General features: G+C 42.9%; 1 protein-coding gene across 6 annotated transcripts in view; it reads right to left on the reverse strand.

Annotated features, from left to right (window-relative positions):
* The window catches only part of DLGAP2 (DLG associated protein 2), a 522791-nt gene that overhangs the window by 491870 nt on the left and 11811 nt on the right, over positions 1-19110 (reverse strand). For 2 of the 6 annotated variants that reach the window (XM_078388889.1, XM_078388883.1), the window contains exons 1-2: positions 13988-18898; positions 1-5598 (exon numbers count right to left, since the gene is read on the reverse strand). The exon at positions 1-5598 is cut by the window's left edge and continues 19344 nt beyond it. The exons of the other annotated variants lie outside the window; for them this stretch is intronic. The gene's annotated coding sequence lies outside the window, so the exon portion shown is untranslated. Of the gene's footprint in view, positions 5599-13987; positions 18899-19110 lie in introns of those variants that run through there. 6 annotated transcript variants of the gene reach the window in all.

A 19110-nucleotide genomic window follows, 5' to 3' on the forward strand; every position in this document is an offset into this window, starting at 1 on the left:
AATGACCATCTGTCCCACTCAAGCCCCTGTACTAGTTTTCTACCCCTGAAACAGATACTTGCTCTCCCAGATGGACAAACAGGAAGAGGGTAGGAGGCAAACCTCCTCCTCCTCCTTCTGCTCAGCTCTCCTCTCCTCCTCGCACTATACTTGCTCCTTCCACTACAGGCTGCGTTCAGATGGGGGGAGAGAAAAGAGGAAGCTGGCTGAAGGGTCAGCGGGGAGGTCTCTTTGGGGTTGAAAAGATGCACAGGGAAGGAAGAAAGCCAAAAGATTTTCTCCATTCTCCATTTTAATTTGACCTGGGAAAGAATTTAGGACCTTTTGATGGTCACCCTTCCAATAAACTATGATGAGGGCTAGATCATATGTTAAGGCAAATGCATTATCGCCTCTCCTTGAAACTTTATCTGCCCAGGTCAGCAAATATTTCAGTACCACACATCTGAAACATCAGACATGGAAACAAAGCCATGCAGGGCTCTCAACTGATCTATTACCCAAAAAATAAAAATAAATAATTTCAAAGTCAAAGAATGAGATTGGAAAGAGACGGGGGACTGTAAAATTCTGTGAATTGTCTAAAATTTTGATAAAAAGGTTAGGGATCCATTATAAATACTACATATGATTATGTCATGGTATTCTGTCTGGAAACAGCATGAAAAGTCTCCTTGTGAACACTCATCACACTATTTAGAAATGGTTATGTAATGGTGATGTATAATCATAGAGAAGACACCATACAGAATATTTTTTCACAGAATATTGATCACAAATAGCTTAGTGTTCATAATGCTTTGTATTCTGAAAATACAGCCATCATAGAATTAAAAATATTACGATAAAATATAACATGAGGGAGAAAATCACTGATGCACTGTAGAATTTTTTTAAAAGGACTCCATTTATTTGCCAGTTATATGTATGGTAGGTGTGGTGTATATATATGCAAATAGATAATAAATAGATAATACCCCTCCCCCCATAGAAGAAGCAAGTTTATTTATTTTGTATTTTCAGGAAGAACCACATCTGATATGTGGGGAGGAGAACTTTCCATTCCTCATATTTAGTTCGAGATTCTTCAGTGTTTTGACACTAAAGAGGAAAAGCAAAACACTGTAGTCAGCAGCAGTAGCTGTACCTACCGCTTGCAGTTTTCTTTGAGCAAGGAAGGACTTTTAGAAACAACAGGGGATTAATAAAATGAGGTAGGTGCTAGCTAACAGCAGTAAACATACCATTTTCAAGAGAACTGAAATGTAGGCAGTAGAGGGCACCAAAGTCTTTGTTATTTTACATTCTCATACCTATAAAGTTAGAGCTCTACATAGACTCTCCTGTAAAATGCCACGTATATTCCTATTAACTCCTATTAACTTAGATGAACACACCACTAAAGATGACCAGTTTACATAGCTGTCAAGCACTGAGTTGAAGCACCTGGTCATGGAGTCAGGGGTCCAGAATTCAATTCTGTTAGGCTGTGTGGTCTTGAGCCCAGAACAACCCCAAAAGAAGGGACTCATTAACCAACTCTGAGCATTTTATATCTAGAAAACCCTCAGAAAGCTCACTGTGATTTAGAATCAACTTGACAGCACACAATTATCATTACTAAGTACACTTACACATTACTCTGCATTGCTCTATTTAACAAAGTAGAGAGCTAGAACAATTTTTTTTACTGAAATGGTTATAAATACTGTATGATTTTATGCATCTTTACCTGAGAGTAGGTTGAAGTGAATATGAAGCCATTTGCTTCCAAATAAGCATACAAAGAATCAAACTGTACAATTTTGTTTCAAAATGAGGTGCAAAATGAAACCTAGGTAAGGTCAAACTAGATTATTTAAAGTCACAGTTAACAGTTACGTAGATCGTTTTCTACAGCAGAAGTGCCATTTTCTTTCTTTAAATTTGCTGCTGTGTCACAAAAAACTGAGACCACCATAGGCAATGGCAGCAGGGGGGGATAACTCTTTTAGATGAGCCCTTCCACTTTGAAAGAAGCAATGTATTTCCTGCACACCTTGATTTAAAGTAAGTACTACAGCTAAATATGGGGTGGTGGTGGTGCTTGTTTTTCTTTTTTCCTTCCCTCCCTCATTGTGCATCTGGATACTGGCAGCACAGCAGGGTTGCGGAAACAAGATATATATCTTGTCCTAGCAGTAGGACTATTCTGCATGTGGCTATGAAGTCACCATCTTAAAAACAGAACCTGATGTTCTGCTTATGGAAGAAAACTGAACTGATTATTAGAACCACAGACAGATGTTGATCCTCCAAGTGGTTTGGATGACACCTCCCGAACTTCATGGACATTGACCATATTAGGTGAGATTGGTGCAAAATGCAAGCTATCGAACAAGAGTGGCAATATGTTTGGGAAAGCTGCTTAGTTTGCCTGTTGTGTAGTTGCCAGCCAATTCACGACACCTGGCAACTAAATTGAGGTATTTACCATACTCTTACAAGGGGTCTTTCCAGATGGATGGATAAATTTATATCCTGCTCTTAAAAACTCAGGGTAGTTTAGAACACTCAGTTAAGGTAACATAAAAGAGAACAGCATCGGTTCAGCCATCTATCCAAATGGCGGTTGCAGTCAAGAAAACACTGTTGTTTTCCTAATTACTGGATGGGGAATAAAACTGACAGGGAAAATATTCATTATTTTGAAAATATGGTGCTGGAGGAGGATTTTGTGGATACCCTGGACCACAACAAAGGCAAACAAGGGAGTACTAGATCAAATCAAGTCTAAACTTTCTCTGGAAACAAAAATGAACAAACTGAGGCTGTCATACTTTGTGTGCCTCATGAGAAGGCAAGTTTCACTGGAAAAAGAAACATTGAAGACAGTAGAAAAAGAGGAAGACCAAATATGAGATAGAGTGAGTCCATAAAGGAAGCCACAGCCTTGAGTTCTCAATTGCTTGAGAAGGGCTCCTGGAGACAGGACATTTCTGAGGCCACTTGACAGCATGTAACAAGAGCAGCAGAACAACACAGAAATAACAGAAAACAGGATTCCACGAAGCCAATTCAAATCCAAGATAGAACTTCTGTGGCACCTTTTCTACAAATAATTTAAAGCAAATAATTTAAAGCACAGCCCCTTCCCTCATCCAATTGGAGAAAGCAGAGGATCTGAAGACTATCTATCACAAGCTGGCTGAAATTTTAGAGACTTTGTAGAACTGTGCCCTGTTTGAGGACAGAGTGCTTATGAATTGGGGGCCCCGAATACTCCAAAATATATCAGCCTCTTTTAAATATTCCCCCTGTCCCCCAAGGGACTTGAGTTTTGTGTTGCCTCCTCTTTCCAGTGTGAATCCTTTCCTTGCAGTTGCTTTCGTTCCCTGCCTCAAAATCTAAAATCACCCCCTTCCATTATTTCTGTACCTTATATTGTCTCCTGCTGAGCCCTTCGTTCTTCTCTCCCAAGATTCAGAGCAAATCAGCCTCTTTCAAAGTATCCCCTCAGCTAACCTGAGTCTCCGCAGCTCATTTTCCTCCTCCTTGATTTCTTTAATAGGAAGTTGGCCTCCTTGGTTTTTGTGATCTGTTTTCCTTTCTGCTCACTTCACTGTGCCTTCTCCTCCTCTAAATGTAACCAATGTGACCTTTCTTCCTCCCATTACTCACAAATGTAATGAGAGGGACACATTTTCATTACAGTTGTGCCCCGCTTTACGATTGCCCCACATTATGACAAAACCGCATTACGATGATGTTTTTGCGATCGCAAAACGATGGTCTGAATAGGGGTTTTTTGCTTTGCGATGATCGGTTCCCTGCTTCGGGAACCGATTCTTCACAAAACGACAATTTTCGGACAGCTGACCGGTGGTTTCCAAATGGCCACCGGGTAAATAAAATGGCTCCCCGCTGTTTTCTGGGACAGATTCCTTGCTGCACAGGCACCAAAAATGGCCGCCCTGTGGAGGATCTTCGCTGGACGGGGAGTTTCCAGCCCACTGGAATGCATTGAAGGGGTTTCAATGCATTTCAATGGGCTTTTTATTTTCGCATTACAATGTTTTCGTTCTACAGCGATTTTGCTGGAACGAATTAACGTCGGAATGCGAGGTACCACTGTACTATGAAAAAGCGTTGATTTACAGCCATGGTCCTTACAGGCCCCACAAAGTATCTCCACTCCATCTTGCTGCTCCAAAAAAGTAAAATCTTACAGAAGTAATGTGCCACTTTTGTGCTTTGAATCCAGGCCTACCTGTAAGGGTTGTTGACAGGATACGGAGGAAGGTCTTGAGGGAAAGGTGAGATATAAATCTAACCACAAAAGAAGATCTGTAACTCAGGCTACTTCTTAAAGGAAGAGCTGTAAATTTCATTCCTGGAAATAGTGTCTTAATCTGAGGAAGAAACAGCTTCTTTGTCCAAGAAGATAATGAGCCAGATTATCACTTAGTATTATGCTACAATAAGTAGAACCAAAAATAGCTATACAAGAAACCAGACATTACATTAGGAAACTGATAACACTGGAAGAATTTCTGTTAACATGCTTGAGGATGGTATAGTACCTAGAATAAATACCTGCTTAAATAAACTTCAGGGGTCTTTCAAATTACGAAAAGCAGTGTTTCAGAAGATCATTTGTCGTTATGGTGCAATCCAGCAGGCCTTTAAAGTATCTGCTTACATATAGTAGTTCTATAGGTATGATGCCCAAATGACCCGTGTTAAGATAGTGGGCCCTCAGTTTTTGCTGAAATGAAACATCTCAATTTAAAGCTTACTGCACTAATGTATGTGCTTCTTCCAGACAAGATGAGACATGAAGGAACATTTTCTCTTTATTGCATTCCTCCCCCAATAGTTAAAAGTTCTCAATCCTTTTTCCTTACTGTCACTGCTGTTACAATAAACATACATTGTCCAAACAATAAATATTGTAAAGCTTAGTTGGCAACTGCCTCTCATAATTCTCCCAAATGTTCAGCTTTCAAGCTAAACATTCCCATATGATTTTCTCCCCCAAAGGAGGAAAAGTGGTTTTTTTCTTAAGCAGGTTATTAGCTGAGTGAATGAACCAGATCTTCCATTAAATACTATGTGATTAGTGTTGCTTTCAGTTTTAGCTAGATAGAAAGCAAATACAGATGATATTTGAGAGAGTAAGGTTACATGGAGATCTCTCTTTCATAGGGTCGCCAAAAGCCAGAGGCAACATGAAAATGTGCAATAACAACAACATTACATAAATTTTGAGATCAACATTATTCCAATATTAGAGCACAAAACACCAAGCCATTTTCAACCAGAATTTCTCAACAGGCTGCTGGACACTCTGTCTGGACACTAGGCAAGACACGACCTTTGCCATTTTTTTCTGTTTGAGATTTTGACCTTGGACGAAGCGAAGTGAGCGGGTCTCTACCAGGTCTTCTCCAGCTTGAGTGATATTTACTTTCTCCTGCATCAGCAGTTTGCAGGAATCCACACGGCATAAATCTTTTATAAATCCCATCCCTCCAACCCCTAGAGCTGGTGCAGGGAAGCTGCCCTGAGACCAAGCTTTAAGTTTGTGGATCGGTGGATTTGAAAATTTTTTGATCCCTATGTGAGTAGAAAATTGCTGAGAGTTTGACTTCTTCACTAAAGGAAAAAGGGAGTAAAGGGCTATTGGTGCATAGCTTGTAAATTAATTTCCAGAAGCTGAGTGATGAGAATTTAACTCCTTCGCTAAGGAGTGTGTGTGTTATAATTAAATTCCTGAGTAACCTGGGCCGATAAGATATAGCTGACAGGGTAAAAAGGAAGTGCAGACTCCGTAAAAGCGAGGCTGCGCAGTAGAAATAGAATGTTTTTGTAACTTAATGAAATTGTAGTAAGTTTGTGAGCCGTAACGGACCGCCCGGACGGACAGCCTATATAATGTGTACTCTTCCTTCGTTCCTCAGAGAAACCAACACCTTGCATGGCTTGGGTTGCTTTCTCTCCGCTTTCTGCAGCAGCGAATAATAAATAGCCTCCACTTTGTAGCCTTCGTGTCTCTGTCCATTTCTGTTGGGGGAATTCATAAGGGTCTTGAATTCCGATTAACAGATTGGTGTCAGAAGTGGGATAATAGAAGCCCCTATTGGGGCCGGGCTCAAGTCCGTTGAGGCTGTGGAGAACGGCGGCAGCCTTGCGGAGAACCGGAGGGCCCCCGTCTTGTTTTCGACGGCCGTTTCCCGCCTGGCGTCCCGGCTACACAGTCTCAAGAACTCACAGTGAGACACGAACGTGAGGAGGACGGGTGAGACAGCGCCTGGGTAATCGTGGTGAGTATTGAAATATTGAACTGTGGTTATTGGGGCGGGCGTTGTCAGAGTGATTGTGAATGAGTGATTGAGCCTGCAGTTCTTCGTGGTGACCGTTGGAAGTTCCGGCGCCCGGAGTCAGGCTGCGTGTTTGAAGTCTGAAACCTTTTTTGTGTCTGTGTTGAAAGGACCCCTTACCTTTCACACACCTCCCTGATCCCTTTGTGTTTTGTTTTCCCGCGGGATGGGCAATCAGACGTCTAAGAAACGGTCCAGTGGGGGCCAAAAGGAAAAGGGGGATTCCGTTGGGGACGCCCAGACTTGTCGAGGGAAAGATGAGTTAGGAATCCCGGGGAACAGTCCGTTGGCGAGACTGCTCCTCCATTGGGAACAGGTAAAGGTGCAAGATTTTCAAACCCCGGGTGAGATGGTTAGAATGTGCACAGAGATTTGGCCACAGTTTGACATCGACCCGAGGTGGCCAAAATTCGGGTCATGCATGTTTGAAGATATTAAAAGAGTGGATGATGAGTATGTAAAACATCCCCCGCGTTCCGCGTATGTGGATTCATGGATGTGGTTTGTCATTAAAACTTGTGGTGGGGTTCGATTGGCCATAAGAAGAACACTAGAAGAAGAAAAGCTTCAGGGCAGCGAGATGTCGAAGTTCAACCCCCTTGAGTTTTTGAGTCAGCCTCCACCGACCGCCCCACCCTTAGCGCCAGCCCAAGGTCCTTTAGATCCCCCTCCAAGATACGAGGATCGGGATGATGGGACGGTTGGTGAACGACGGGAGGGTGGAGAGAGAGGGTTAGGCGATGAAGAAGAACGACTATCTGAGGCCAGTACAGTCGCTTACCCGAGCCCCTCAAGGGTACTTGCGCCCTCTTTCAAAGGGGTAGAAGATAGGATAGATAGGCCGAATAAAGAGCTAAGAGAATTACTAAAAGATCAGGAAAGGTGGGGATCGGCTAGCACTCAAAAGAAAAATCCTGAAGCTGAAGGGGGAGGGGGTGCTACTAAAATGTTACCCCTCCGACAGGTCCCTATGGGGGACGGAATTGGCTACGTGGAGGTTCCCCTGACTAGCACTGACCTAAGAATAATTAAACAACAGCTACCCCAATTGAGTGAGGACCCCTTGGGATTTGTTCAAGGAATGGGAGATGCCTTAGGGCCGTCCGTTTATACCCCGTCGGAATTCTTGCATATTTGCCAACAATTGGCCGGGGTAACATATACCAACCAAGCTTTGATCAAAGCTCGGCAACTGTGGAAGGACGGAAATGGGCAGCGGACAGACGCTGAAGCGACAGCCGCGTTCCCTGAGCGGACCCCCGCGGATTGGAATATCCAGACGCTAGAAGGAAGGGAAAAATGTGACGAATTTAGGAAATATATGCTATTGGCATTTGAGAATATAGTTCCTAAAAATATAAGCGTCACCAAAGCATTTGGGCAGCCTCAGGGCAAAGATGAGAGCCCTGTAGAATATTTGGAAAGGTTACGGAAAAACATGCGACAATATACCGGGCTAGACCCAGACCAACCCAACAATGAACAAATCTTAAAGCTCCAGTTTGTAGCTGGAAGTTGCCCTGACATTAAAATAAAGCTACAAAAGTTTGATGGTATGCTGGTAAAGCCCATAGGGGAACTATTGACGGAAGCTCAGAGAGTGGTGCTGAGGCGAGAGGATGAGAAAGAGAAAAAGAAGGTGAAATTGATGGTCCAAACGGTCAACCAAGTGTTGACCCAGAAGGAACAGGGAAGGAATTCCTCCAGACCACCATGGTCTGGACAAGGACGAGGTGGCTGGAGAGGCAGTAGGGCTAGAGGAAGAGGAGGATATGGAAATCAGGGAGACAGGCAGGCAAACTGGGGAGCTCAGGGAAGAGGGGCAAGCCAACAGGGGCAGAGGAGACCCCTGCCCCGGGATGTCTGCGCGGCCTGTGGCCAGTCCGGCCACTGGAAGAGAGAATGCCCACAGAGGAAAGGGAAGGAAACTGAGGAACTTGTACGCATGGCAGCATGTTATGAGGATAGCGAATAGGGAGGTCAGGGCTGTCTGGTAGAAAGACCCACTTTTTCCGAGCCCATGTTAACCCTAAAAGTGGGCACCCCTCCACACGAAGTACATTTTCTTGTAGATTCAGGGGCAACTCGCTCGAGTCTTGCATGTCCGGCTTGGACCGGGCCGTGCCCCCTCTCTGGGGCCTTTATTAGCATTATAGGTGTAGAAAATTGTGCCGCTCAGGTGCCCATACTTAAGCCCCTATCAGTTGAGAAGCCAGGCGAATCTGGACAACTGATGCATGATTTTTTGTGGACCCCCGAGTCAGGAATAAATTTGTTAGGACGGGACTTAATGGGAAAAATGGGCCTAGTGATCACTTTAAAGGACCAAGTGTGTAAGGTTACCCTAGCAGCTCTCCGGGAGGCAGATGAACGAGAAGTAAATTCAATAGTGTGGGCCAAGCCAGGTAATCCAGGGTTGATGAAAGTCACCCCCGTGAAAATGAATTTAAAAACCGAAGTGCCCGTGTATCGTCCTCAGTATCCCATCCGGCCCGAAGCTGAGGAAGGTCTTAGGCCAGTAGTGAAAGAGTTATTGGATGACGGTCTAATAGAACCCAGTGATTCCCCTTATTGCACCCCCATCCTGCCAGTAAGAAAACCAAACGGGACTTGGAGAATGGTGCAGGATTTGAGGGAAGTGAACAAAGTGGTTATCCCCAGGGCCCCCATTGTCCCAGATCCACATACCATATTGAAAAGGATCCCTGATTCGCACACCTGGTATACCGTAATTGATTTAAAATCAGCGTTCTTTTGTGTGCCGGTTGATCCAGTATCCCGGCCGATATTTGCATTCCAATGGCCACACCCAGATACAGGAAAACTCACGAGGTGGCAGTGGCGAGTCCTCGCGCAAGGTTATGTAGAATCTCCAACGATTTTTGGGGAAATCCTGGAAGAAATACCCCAAAACTGGGCACCACCTCCTGGAGTGTTGCTTACCCAATATGTGGATGATCTGTTATTGAGCGCATCAGAAGGAAAGTTGGTAAGGAAAGCTAGCGTTAGTTTGCTCAATTTCCTAGGGCAACAAGGCCTTAGAGTGTCAAAGGAGAAACTTCAGTTTTGTGAGGCAGAAGTAAAGTATCTGGGATTGATATTGAAAGGAGGAAAAAAATACATTAACCCCAAGAGAATTGAAGGCATCCAAGCCCTGGAGATGCCCAAAACCAAGAGACAACTGCGAAGCCTATTGGGGACACTAAATTTCTGTAGACAATGGATAGAGGGATTTTCAGAGTTAGTTCAACCATTCTTGAAGAAATTAACAGGGGATCAACCGGAGGTGTTGGTCCTAGAAAGGCCTGATTATCAGCTATTGGAAAAACTGAAGAGAATTTTGGCCTCGGCCCCAGCACTAGGTCTATCAGACCCCAAGAAGCCGAGTCACTTGTTTGTCACCATAGGAAGTGGTGTGGCGAAGGGGGTATTGGCCCAAAAGAAGGCTGGGAGATACCAAGCGATTGGGTACTTTTCTAAGCATCTGGACCCGGTGGTCCTGGGGTGGCCAGCTTGCTTGCAAGCCTGTGCTGCTGCCGCCTCAATGGTAAAGGTGGTGCGCAAATTATACCCCTTTGAGGTAATCATACTCCATTCACCACACCAGCTTAGGACAATCTTGACTCATACAGCAAGGCGGTGGATGACCGACAGTAGACTTATGCAGATAGAAGCTATTTTGTTAGAAAAACCAGATCTACTGTTGACCACCACCGATCATTGCAGTCCGGCCGAGGGCCTTTCAGAAAAAGTTTGTTTGGAATTCAAAGGAGAACATGACTGCGTGGCAGTTACAGACCTCCAAACCAAGTACAGAGAAGACTTACAGGAAGAACCTATTGAGGGAGGTAGAAACCTGTATACGGATGGGTCCTCCAGGGTGATGGATGGGAAAAGGAAAACTGGGTATGCAATAGTGGAGGACGGAGGGTTGGAAGTGGAATCGGGCCCCCTCCCTCCCGGTATGTCAGCACAGACAGCTGAGCTATATGCAGTAAAAAGAGCCCTAGAGATTTCAAAAGATGAGACGGTAAATATTTGGACGGATTCAAAATATGCTAGTGGAGTGGCACATGTATATGGAAAACTGTGGTGTGAAAGAGGATTGTTAACTTCACAAGGGAAGAACCTAGCCCATCATAAGCTTGTAGCGGAAACTTTAGAGGCTCTGAGTCTTCCCGCCCAGGTGGCCATAATACATGTGGCGGGCCATCAGAAGGGAAACAGCCCTGAAGCAGTAGGGAATAGGTTGGCAGATGAACTGGCGAAAAAGGCAGCCGATAAAGAACTGCAAGCAGCTTTACAGGCAGCACTAATTCCGCTGGGGCAAGAACCGGCACCCCCTTATAGATACAACCAGAAGGAGTTGGAACTAGCGGAGAAGCAAGGAGCAGTGATGAAAAACGGAGTGTTAACCTTGAAGGATGGCAGACAGTGGCTCCCCGAAGGGGTTGTAAGAGAAGTATTGAAAGCCCTACATGAGGGGGGGCATTGGGGAACTAAAGCCATGACTAGTGCATTCTTACAGCGATATGTGGGGAAGAAAGTCTGGTCTCACGCAAACACCATCCTAGCACACTGCATTCCATGTCAACGAGTTAACAAGAATAACCCAAGAAAGGGTGAGTGGGGGGGGAAACCTTTGGCAGTTCACCCATTCGAAAGCATTCAGTGTGATTTTATCGACATGCCAAGAATGGGAACCTTGAAACACTGTTTGGTCATTACGGACCAACTTACAGGATGGGTAGAGGCATACCCTACTTCCAGAGCAACGGCAAATGTTGTCTGCAAGTTAATATTGGAACAAATTATCCCTAGATATGGGATTATAGGGTCCATAGATAGTGATAGGGGGTCCCACTTCACCCAAAAGGTACTGCAACAGGTGATGGAGACATTGGGGATTAAGTGGAAATTACATACCCCCTGGCACCCACAAAGTTCAGGAAAAACGGAAAGAATGAATCAAAGTCTAAAGAATCAGGTTATAAAACTAATGCAGCAAACTCAGTTGCCCTGGACGAAGGTGTTGCCTCTGGCCTTGTATTCTCTCAGAACTAAGCCTAGCCAAGTAACTGGGTTATCTCCCTTCGAGAGTTTGTATGGGATGAGCATATGGGATGTAAGTCCTAGGAGAATAGACCCTAATTTGGATATGTTCAAAGATGCTTTTATTAGAAAACACTTGCTGGCACTATTCTCCATTTTATCAACCAACAGAGAGAAAGGCATTTCTACCCAAAGGACACCCTTGGAGACCCCGGTGCATTCATTCCAACCCGGTGACTGGGCCTACATTAAAGCATGGAAAACTGAACCGTTAACTCCCAAGTGGTCTGGACCATATCAGATACTGTTGACAACAGAGACTGCCATTCGAACTGAGGAAGCTGGTTGGACGCACCACACTAGGGCAAAACACTCTGCAAATCCCGAAGGACAGTGGGAACCTGGGCTGGGAAAGAACCTACCAAAAGAATGATAAGTACATTGGGTATGGAATCCCACAACAGAGGGTAAGGGCTTGGAGTTGTAACAAGGAACAATATTACTTGTCCCATTGGTCATGTGTAGTGTGGGCTACTTGGCCTGGAAAGTTTGACCCCTCAGCTGTACTTAAAAGCGGGAAAGGGTCGAATTCTTGTAAACGAGGGGAGTGTAATCCGGTTAACTTCACCATATTGAAACCAAAGGAATGGGATACAAAGGATCTAGGGTCTAAGGTTTTTGGATTGCGGATCAATGGGAAAGGAAAGGACCCAGGGGGATATTTTGTATTAAAACAAGTCAAAGAAGGCATAGTAGGAGAGGATATGAGAACTTATAAGACATTTTGGAAAGAGTTGGAATCTGACCCCTGGGAACAATCCGTCACCACAAAAACAATAAATTTGTTCGTAGAGTTGGCCCAGACAGTAGCCACTACCATGAACGTCTCTAATTGTTACATCTGTGGGGGGACTCTGACAGGGGACCAATGGCCTTGGGAGGTCATAGGATGGAATCAGACAGCCCCCTATAACACATCAACATATCCAACTCATAAAGTATCCTCCAGATGGGAGTTAGCAAGTGAGTTGATAGGAGAAAGCTGTGTTCAACGAACAGAACAAGATATAGAATACCCTTCATTTCTCGGGGATTCTACATGTAAATTCATCAAAGTATTTAATGGGAGTAAGGTTAGTACATGGGGAAACTCTACTCTGGGGTTTGATTTAAGGAACCCCTGGGAAAATTTAACTGAGGTGGCAAGGATCATTTGGCACAATGGTACAGTTGTAGATGGCGGGGTTGCACCTGCCGGTTTGTATTGGGTTTGTGGGACCATGGCCTACTCTCATTTGAGGACAGATTGGACAGGGACTTGTTACTTGGGACATCTGCGACCCTCATTTTTCATGATTCCCTTGTCCAGGGGAATGAGACTAGGACAACCTGCTCAAAACCAAAGGAAGAAGAGAGAGTTGAAAATAGGCTCATGGAAAGATGATGAATGGCCGCCTGAAAGAATCATAGCATATTATGACCCAGCATCCTGGGCCCAGGATGGTTCCTATGGATATAGGACCCCTATTTATTTACTAAATAGGCTCATTAGACTGCAAGCCGTGGTAGAACTCCTCACTCGAGAGAATGAATTGGCTCTGGAGGTGTTAGCCAAACAAAACACAAAGATTAAAAATGCTATTTATCAAAATCGACTAGCGCTCGATTACCTTCTGGCGACAGACGGCGGGGTTTGTGGAAAGTTCAATCTTACCAACTGTTGCCTTGAGATAGGAGATACTCAAGAGGTGATTGCAGAGATTACTGGCCGAATGAGAGAACTAGCCAATGTACCAGTCCAAACTTGGACTGGAATGTTAGATTCAACAGGCTGGCTGGGGGGGATCTTTAACAATTGGAAACAAGCCTTATTCTTTCTCTGCATGATACTGCTTGGCATGATGCTCCTACCTTGTCTCATTCCTCTAGTCCGCAATATGATAAACTCTGCGGTGCAGGCAGCTATGCCTAAATCTGTGCCAATGATGGTGATTAGAGCCCCGGAAGTACAGTACAAGATACTCCCCATCCAGGAGGGAGAGTCAGGTGAATAAGTCAAAATTAGTAAGAAAAGAAAAAGGGGGAATTGTGAGTAGAAAATTGCTGAGAGTTTGACTTCTTCACTAAAGGAAAAAGGGAGTAAAGGGCTATTGGTGCATAGCTTGTAAATTAATTTCCAGAAGCTGAGTGATGAGAATTTAATTCCTTCGCTAAGGAGTGTGTGTGTTATAATTAAATTCCTGAGTAACCTGGGCCGATAAGATATAGCTGACAGGGTAAAAAGGAAGTGCAGACTCCGTAAAAGCGAGGCTGCGCAGTAGAAATAGAATGTTTTTGTAACTTAATGAAATTGTAGTAAGTTTGTGAGCCGTAACGGACCGCCCGGACGGACAGCCTATATAATGTGTACTCTTCCTTCGTTTCTCAGAGAAACCAACACCTTGCATGGCTTGGGTTGCTTTCTCTCCGCTTTCTGCAGCAGCGAATAATAAATAGCCTCCACTTTGTAGCCTTCGTGTCTCTGTCCATTTCTGTTGGGGGAATTCATAAGGGTCTTGAATTCCGATTAACACCTATATAAAGAATATTACACAACATGGATATTGTGGAAGCCAAAATGCCAACTTCAGACTCTAATAACTCACAACATTTACACTGAATAATGCATGGACATCTCCCACTACCCAATTATATTTATACGCTGGCATTCTCTTGTAGGTAATTAGGGGCTCAGCCTGATGAATCCCCACCCTCCTGTTTTCCTTCTATCAAAACAACACTCTATGGGATTCTGAAGCCACTGTCCATAGCTCCTTCCTGGCCTGTTTTAGTTTTTCATTTGCAAAGCATTATATTGTTGCACATTCAGAAAATCCACTCGCATACAGAAGCTAACATGTTAGGCACAGATCACAACGGAACGAAACAAAATCCAAAGTCAAATTCTTCACTTACAGCACTGTCCCCCCCCCCCCAAGCAACACAAATATTTCAGTGCTTTTTGCCTGGGACATCACACATACAAATAAAACTGTGCTATTTCTTAGCTGACTGATTACAAAACGAAAGCAAGCCAATCTCCCATGCTCCAGTTAAGTAAAGTTTGTGTTAGAGTAATGATACAGTCTTCAGCGTATACTACTACTTTGAGGTACAGAATCAGTTTCTGGTGAGGTCCTTAAGATGGCTGACTCTGTTTCTCTTTGGAACTGATCGGCACCATATTATGCACATTCAGAATTAGAAGGTGAATATATCTGCTTACTCTTTAGAATATAATACCATAGGAGTTCTGCTAAGATCTATGTACATACACCCCCGTATATTTTCAGCGCATAATTTAGATTTGTTGCAAAATTTAATAAATATGCAGAATGTAATATTTCAGAGCAAACAACCTTATTTGGAACCATATTGTCATTACCTAGTGTTTATTACACACACACACACACACACACACACACACACACACACACACACACACACACACACACACACACACACACACACACACACACACACACACTGCAAGACTGTGTTTCATTGCCTGGCTTAATGACTAGAAAATGACCAGAAAGCCCACAAACAGCTCTTGCCAGAGGTTATTCCTAAAAGAAAGGACAGAGTACTTGCTCCAATCTCAACTGCTTGATCTAATGGGGTAATTGTCTCTACTAGATTAATGAGGGGAAGTTCTTCTCCAAAGACTTGTTTTATTGCTCCTGCTTCGCTCGTTGGGATCACACGGACATAGATATGATCAGTTCAGTCATAAATGAAAGAGAGAACAAGAATATTTCATCAGAACAAATCAAGGGTGAAAAACTGAACACTATACAGTAATTGAATAATATTGTAAATTTGGAGGAGGAGCAAAAGAAGAGGAATTTCCCTGAAACTCAAATAACACAATGTAGCACTTTGGAACATGCCTAAAATAAACAAATATTATTCAATGTAGTCATTCTGGTTCATCTAATTTTTTTCTAAAACTTGTTTAAGCAGGCTGACACCAAAGTTGTGAGATCTACCCTGATTTTTAATAAGGACTCTTGAGCTCCAATACTAGCTGGAGTCCAGTGGAAAGCAGAAATTCAGGCAGTGGGATGTCTCCATGTATAAAGTGGTGGCTTATCTACTGCACATCAAGATTCAGTCCTAATCTACAGTGGACCCTCTACTTAAGGAATTAATCCGTACTGGAATGGTGGCTGCAAGTCGAAAAGTCTGTAGGTCGAATCTCCATTGACCTACAATGCATTGAAAACCGATTAATCCCATAACCAGCGGTTTTTATTCTATTTTTGTTCCATTTTGGTTTTTTTTCTGGTCTGTAAGTCGATTCTCCGGCTGCAAGTCGAATCTAAATTTTGCAGCCAGAGAAGTCTGTAACTCGAAAAGTCTGTAAGTCGAGCCATCTGTAAGTCGAAGGTCCACTGTATCTTCCGTCTGCCTTGGTTTAAAAGCAGTATGTGGGTTTACTGCCAGCACACTGGTCTCCTCCCTATCCACCAGGAGCTGCAGTACTGGGATGATTCTTGATGCCATCATCAGAGTTTTGGGGTGCTTTTGATATACTGATACTGAAATCTGGTGGCAATTTTGGGCTCCTTATGATACATGAGGGGACAAAAGCAGTCACCCACATCATTGATCCCCAATAGCCTACAGGGCAGAGAATCTTCTTCCTATCTCCCTCTCTCTTTTAATAACTCTAAAATAAACAAAAAAATACAAGACTAATTTTAAAAATAATAATGCAGAGAACAGAAGACCCAAAAGATCATTTCAGGAGCAACATCAAGATTGTCCACCTCTTTTTAAGGGATGAGATACCAATACGTTTTTCACAGGGGAACATGCTGAGTTTTCTTCTGCCCTAGCAGGCGCAAAGTGGGTGGAAAACAAATGCAATCAGTATAAAAATAATGAAGAACAATGTGATACAATCAAAGAGAAATCCAAAACCACAAAAATGCCTCTTTAGCCTAACCCAGGCCATTAAAAGTTTGCCCAGAAAGGAAAAAAAAGTGTTAATCAAAGTGTTAAATAAAACAAAGTGTTAATAAATGTGTATGTGATATAAACTTTATGAACACGCAGTAGAAAAAGTACCAGCACACTAATGGTACCACACATTGTTTCAAATACTAATACTTTTTCAGTATGAAAGCAAATGAATTTTGCTTATGAATCAAAAGGCTTAATTTTAAAACTTCCTTTATCATCCAAATGCTTAAGTATGTCATCATCCTTTCCAAAAACAGTCCAACACAGTGGATAGTTCTCTTAAAAGTACAGTAGTGGAGTCTGATCCTGTAGGAGCCAGCCGGGCTGCCTTTCCAGATGTCAGCAACAGCAGCAGCAGCAGCAGGGGAGGCGGGAGTGGCAGCAAAGGAAGGGAGGCGATGGGGGACCCATAGGATGCTTCCAGGGGCCTGGGGTGTCTCTCAAATAAATAAATAAATAAATAAATAAATAAATAAATAAATAAATAAATAAATAAATAAATAAATAAATACGTATGTGTGTGTGTGTATGTATATGTATGTATATGTGTGTGTGTGTGTGTGTATGTGCATGTTAACATTTCAAATATATATTTTGAGACTAATCGACAACCTGAAAACTGCTTAAAATTTGTCAGTCATCTTTGACGAACACAAATGGACAAATTAGCAACAATTAGCGGTTTTCGATGAATTTTCTGATTAGTTGTTGTAGGTTTTTTTGGGCTGTCTGGCTGTGTTCTGAAGGTTTTTCACTGGTCTCTGTGGCCTGTGGCATCTTCAGAGGACAGGAGTCAGAACTCTGTGTTCTGGTGCAGTGTGTGGGATTTTCCGATTAGTGTTTTGCTCCATGACCATCTCTTGTTCTAACCTATACAACCCTAAATGGCTTCAGCCCAAGCTATCTCAAGGACCACCTCTCCCTGTATGATTGTGCTCCAGTGTTAAGATCATTGGGGGAGGCCTTTCTCTTAGTCCCACCACCTTCACAGGTGCGTTTGGTGGGGACACAGAAGAGAGCCTTCTCTATCGCTGCTTCCAGACTTTGGAACTCTCTCCCACAGGAGGCCTCATTTTTGCTGTCCTTCCATAAGCAGGCAAAGACCTTTCTTTTCAGGCAGGCTTTCTCTGAGTAATTGGCTGCTTGAATGGGGATTTTAAATTGATTTTTGTACCTTACTGCTTTGAATATGTTCTGGTGCTCCTTATGTTTTTGTTTGATCCTTTTAAGTATTTGTATACTCAGTGTTATTAGCTTTTATATTGTCTTTTAATGATGTTAGCCACCTTGGGTCTTTGGTGGGGTAAAAATATTTTAAATCAATCAATCAAAAAGCAAGCAAGCAAACAAACAAGTCGATCAATAAATCTTGCATGCACTAGCACTGGGTATCAGTGTTTACAGCCTGAGGTGACTGTTTTTCCCCAGTAACCTATTGGTGAAGTTATTTTTATTGCCTCTTGCCTGCCCTTCCTCTCTATTTGTTTTGTTTGCTTTGCATCCTTTGTTTGTCTTTCTCTTCTGCTGTCCTATCACTATATTGCAGACATGGAAGATATCCCTCTTACATGGCAAACACTTCAACTCCTTTCTTTTTATTCTTCTGATTGTAACTATTGATTGCAACTGTAAGTAAAGAAACCTTTTTTTCTACTTTAAATGATTCTAGAGTGATTTTATACCAATAAAGTACTAGCCACTGTGAGACGGTGTTGTTGGTGGTGAAAGGACGGGTTACTTAGTTGTAACTGTGGTTCTTCTAGTGGTTATCTGTGAATTTATACATATGGATCTCCTTTGAATCTATGCAAATGAACTCAGGAACATAGAGATGTAGGCATCTCCCTTTACCTAGTATAGCAGCCCCACCCAATGGTCGCTCCTCAGTTCCCTCTTCCGGATGCCACAGCCTTAGCATGAGTAGTGTGACAGAAAGAGGGGAGGTTGAGTGAGTTGTCTGAATTCATAGATGATCACTTGAAGAACTATAGTTACAGGTAAGTAGCCTATCTTCCTTCTTGTGGTCTCTGTGATTCACACAAATGGGTGACTTTCAAGCTAGCTTACCAACTGGTGGGATGTCATGCAAGCATAGAGGGCAGTACCACACAGCTGGAGCCATCCAATTGGACTCTTACATCTAGCCTATAATGGTTCGCAAAAGTCATAGGCTGGAACTATGTTACTCCTTGCAAATGTCCTGTAACTGATCTCCTTTCAAAAAGGCTGTAGAAGCTGCTGTGTCCCTTTAAAGTAAAAGGTAAAGGATATCTAGTTATCTCACAGGAGAATTAGGTTGTTTTTACTAGCTCTTTCAATAGTCTTTGTGTTTTGTCTTTTTGTTTCCATGATAATGAATTAAAAGTTTACTGTTCTTTATGAAAGAATTTGTTCTAGTAATATATAGAGATGTTGTTAGACATGCTCTAGCATGCTCTAATGCACACATTAGATGTTGTTAGACATGCTCTAGTATATATATGTTAGACATGCTCTAGTATATATATAAATTATATATACTAGAGCATGTCTAACTACATCTAATGTGTGCATTGTTTGTTTTTTCCAAGGGAGATGCAGGGGTTGGAAAGGAAGAAAGAAGTACTAAAGCTCATTTGAAAACTTGAGACTACCATGAGTAAAAAGAAGGCATGCTACACTTTCCATTGAGTCTTAAAGAGATAGA

This window comes from Pogona vitticeps, chromosome 1 (assembly GCF_051106095.1).
Source record: "Pogona vitticeps strain Pit_001003342236 chromosome 1, PviZW2.1, whole genome shotgun sequence".
Classification (NCBI taxonomy): Eukaryota; Metazoa; Chordata; class Lepidosauria; order Squamata; family Agamidae; genus Pogona; species Pogona vitticeps.